This window comes from Morus notabilis, unplaced genomic scaffold (assembly GCF_000414095.1).
Source record: "Morus notabilis unplaced genomic scaffold, ASM41409v2 Scaffold97, whole genome shotgun sequence".
Classification (NCBI taxonomy): domain Eukaryota; kingdom Viridiplantae; phylum Streptophyta; class Magnoliopsida; order Rosales; family Moraceae; genus Morus; species Morus notabilis.
In genome coordinates, this window is record NW_010357090.1 from 250,208 (window position 1) to 254,616 (window position 4,409).

Consider the following 4,409-nt stretch of genomic DNA (forward strand, 5'->3'; position numbering starts at 1 on the left):
GAAGTTCAACAGAGGACGTTGCAAGATTACTTGCACCCAACACGCACAGCCACCCCATCTTGCATCATGTTCCCACCAAATGCACCGCCTACGGATCTCAAGCCGGGCATGATTGCACTTCTCCCAACTTTACATGGGTTAGAGAACGAGAACCCATATGTACACATCCGGGAGTTTGAAGAGGTAGTGGCCACCTTTAACAGCCGTATTGAGGCCGCAAACACCGTTAGATTGAATTTTTTCCCTTTCTCTCTGAAGGACAATGCCAAAAGCTGGCTATATTCTCTTAGGCGCAGGTCTATTGGTACGTGGGAAGAAATGACGACGACATTCTTCAACAAGTATTTCTTACACCATAAGACCAACAATTTGAAATGACAGATCTCAAATTTCGCTCAAAAAGAAAATGAAACTCTTTATCAAGCTTGAGAGCATTTTAAAGATCTGTTAAACCTGTGTCCCCACCATGGATATGAAAGTTGGCACCTCATAAGCTATTTCTACGATATACTCACAATCTGAGAGCACCAATTTGTTGACATGATGTGCGATGGAGATTTTCTCCAAAAGGATCCTGACGAAGCTATCGAGTACCTAAGTGAGTTAGCTGAGAAAGCTCATACTTGGACTAGACCGAGTGCTACTGAGAGCACTAGTAGGTCCTGACCAGTTGGAGTTTATCAATTAAGGGAATAGGATAGCCTCAAGGCTCAACTTGAAGTTTTGACGAAGCAAATCGAGTCCTTCAAAAGTAAAGATAGTAAAGGACCCCACATGGTGGCAAGGATAGATGCGCATGAGCCTTGTTTCGTTTATGGTGGAGTGGACCATCTGGCTCAAGATTGTCTCTTCTTTAGTGAAATGACGGGGGTATATGAGGAGCAGTGCGATGCAATGGGCACATACACGAAGCCTTGTGGACCCTTATCCCAAACTTCAGTTGAAGAGATCCAAACCAACATGCACAATCATCTGGAGGGCAGTGGAGATAAGAGCAACAATCTCAACCACCAAGGACATATTTTGTGCCTCAGAATAAGTGGTAGCCGAAAGGGCATTCTCTAGAAGATACCCTAAAAGCTTTTATGGAGGCGCAAAATAAAATGAATCAAAGGGTTGATTTAATGCTCATGCAGCTGGTGGAAGAGAACAAGGAAATAAAAAGTCAGATCACAAAGCTGATAGAAGCTTTAACCGTTTAGGAGCACGATAAATTTCCATCACAAGCCCAGTCCAATTTGAGAGGACAACACATGGTTCAAACTTCCAACTCTGAAGGTCAAAATATCAAGGAAGTTAACGCCATCTCTACTCGAAGTGTTAAGAATTTAGACACACCATCGACATGTACAACCACTTCGAGTAATGAGGAATCGGCTCAAGAGAAAGAATAACCAACTAAAATTCTGGTAAAGGTACCTTTCCCCCAAGCTCTCCGACCTGCTGGGAAAGTACTGCTGGAAAATCAAAGTGAGATCCTGGAGCACTTGACACAATTGAAGATCAATCTTCCCCTGCTACATGTGATCAAGCAAGTGTCGGCCTACGCTAAGGTTATCAAGGATCTGTGCACTATAAAGAGAAAGCACCAATTAAGAAGGCTGCATTCTTGACAAAACAAGTAAGTGCAGTGATTGAGCAGAAGACACCGCTGAACTACAAAGATCCTGGCTGTCCCACCATTTCCTGCACCATTAGGACACACGAATTCGGCCAAGCATTGCAGGATCTTAGAGTGAGTGTTAACCTCATGCCTTATTCATTTTACTCGCAACCTGGTCTTGGAGAGATTAAGCAGACACCTGTAGTACTGTAATTAGCCGATCGATCCATCAAGAAACCACGTGGAATAGTTGAGGACGTGTTATTGCAAGTTGATAAGTTCTACTATCCCATGAATTTTGTTGTTTTGGATACTCAGTCAGTGGTTGAGGTTAGGGGCGTAAGAATTGAACCCGAACCTGACAAACCCGTCTGACCTTACCCGATCTGACCCGAAAATGTTGGGTTAATTTTTTTATTTAAATTTTGGATTATAATAGGGCCAACCCACAATTTGCGGGTTGGGCAACTGTTCACTTGAGTTGCCCTGACCCGCCCATGTAATTAGAGGAGTAACCCTAGATCCCAAACCCAATCTTCCAGTTTTCATTTTTCCTTCCTCCCTCCCACCCACCTAGTCGCCACTCGCCGCCAGTCCTAGCCTCCCAGTCCTAGCCTTCGTACGCACCGCTGACCGCACGCAGCCTCCCCTGCCATGAGTCCACTCTGGTTTCACTTCAAGCCTCCCTCGCTCACCTCCCAAGCCTGAGTCGTCTCAATCTTCCAGTTTTTTTTCACCGTAAGTGTTTGTTTTCTTGCTTGATGTGTGTTATCACTGGATTATCACCGATTTTTCCCTTTTTGGTAACTTTGATTTTGTAGTGGTGGCAATATCACCGGGTTTTGGGTTTGATCTGATTTGGGTTAATGTTGGTTTGGATGACTGGAATGTTGTTGAGAAGGTTTAGTTTTGTTGTCATTTTTAGCATGAGAAAGAAATAAAAGCAATCTTGTTGTGTTATCACCGGTTTAGTTTTATTAAATTTTGGATTGAAATAGCTTGAAGTACTGCCTTGAATTGATGGCTACATTTTGAATTTTGACACAGGACCGAGGAGCTGCTACCTCTTATTCAATCTAGCAATCTTACTCTCTCGTTTTCTTCTGAAAGTTCATTTGAGGAGGAGCTGCTGCCTCTTGGTAAGTTCGTAGCCTTGATGTTTCAATGTAGATGTTAAAATTTTTATTTCTACAACTGTGTTTTAATGGTAGATTGGATTCCAACTCTGTTTATAAACATTGAATATTATACCAAGGTCAGATGCTTGGGTATTATATCCTTGGCTATTATATCCATTTGAATGTTTAAACTTTGAATGTTCTTCTGAAACTTTGAATGTTATAATGCTTGGCTATTATATCCATTTAAATCGACTCCGGTGTCAATAAATTCATAACACTGCTGATGATCAGATTGATAACTTGGTGTTTGGTAGGGAAATTATAGCCATTTAAGTCAACTCCATTGTCAATAATTACTCTTAGACATTGTAATTCATAATTGTAATATTTTTCCCCATGTCATTGATAATTAATGTATTTATAGGCAAAAACTAGGGTTATTTTGAATTTTTCTGTAGCAGAGAGCCTTATAGTGGCAGGGCTTCCACGTTTTGAATTTTTTTTTTTTTGATATGGGATATTGTCTAAACCCAATATTTAAAAACATGCGAATAAAAAACTCCAACTAGTGAAGATGGACTAATTAAGAAGATAAAGGGATGGTAGACCAAGCTCATTATGAGACTAAAAGATGCTACTATCAAATTCTTGGGTGATAGGCATCTACTAAATCATTAGAGCATAAAAATCAAACCAAACAGTTTCATCATTAACCTATTTTATCTATTTATAATAGTTTGTCTCGTAGTAATCTCTACGCTTAGTCTCAATCATATGTGATCTATTTTTTAGGTTAATTTGTGTGCTAGATGGAAAAATTTATCATCCACCCGACAAAAACTTCTAAAAGCACTTGCAAGTCCTCTGCTAAAACAGAAAGTGTCTCTATGCCTAAAGAGCCCATTACCTTGCCCACTCCCACACCCAGCCCTACCCCTATACCTAATTTGGGCACTAAAATTGAAAACGAAAAAGAGGATGGAGACAGTAAAGAGAGGAAGAAGTCACAAAAAAAGTCTCCTGTTTAGGATCATTTCAAAATCATAGAGGGTGGGGATCCAAATGAGCCTAGGTGTAAGTGTATCTATTGTAGGACAACATATGCGTGTGATAGTAGTAGACACGACACTTTACAAAAAAGGATTATAAACTTTTTTCAAATTTCAAGTCACAAGGGAGAGAGTGTTGGTAAATTCATTGAGTCATGTTTGCATGCTTGGGGTATTGAGAGAGTTTTCACTATGACTGTTGATAATGCCTTCTCAAATGACTCCATCATTACCTACTTAAGAAGGAAGATTAAGGGGTGGAAAGGGGTTGCTTTAGGTGGGGAATTTCTGCATGTTAGGTGTTGTGCCCATATAGTGAACCTGATTGTCAATGAAGGTTTAAAAGACCTACATGATTCCATAGCTGCCATTCATAACGTTGTGAGGTATGTGAGGTCTTCTCCGGCTAGGTTGCTGAAATTCAAGTCATGTGTGGAGTGAGAGAAAATTGAATACAAAGGTCTCGTATGCTTAGATGTCCCTACTAGATGGAACTCCACTTATATGATGTTAGATGTAGCCATTAAGTTTCAAAAAGCTTTTGAAAGATATGAAGAGGAAGATGACAAGTTTGTGTCTTACTTTCGAGAAGATGATTGGGGGGGGGGGGGACGGGAAAGTTGCCCCCCACTTTGT

At 40.7% G+C, this 4,409-nt stretch overlaps 1 non-coding gene across 1 annotated transcript; it reads right to left on the reverse strand.

Annotated features, from left to right (window-relative positions):
• Nucleotides 1–366: 366 nt before the first annotated feature.
• Nucleotides 367–473, reverse strand: LOC112091227. Its single transcript, XR_002902045.1, has one exon. It is a non-coding gene; the product is annotated as a small nucleolar RNA R71 (small nucleolar RNA).
• Between the last annotated feature and the right edge of the window lie 3,936 nt (nucleotides 474–4,409).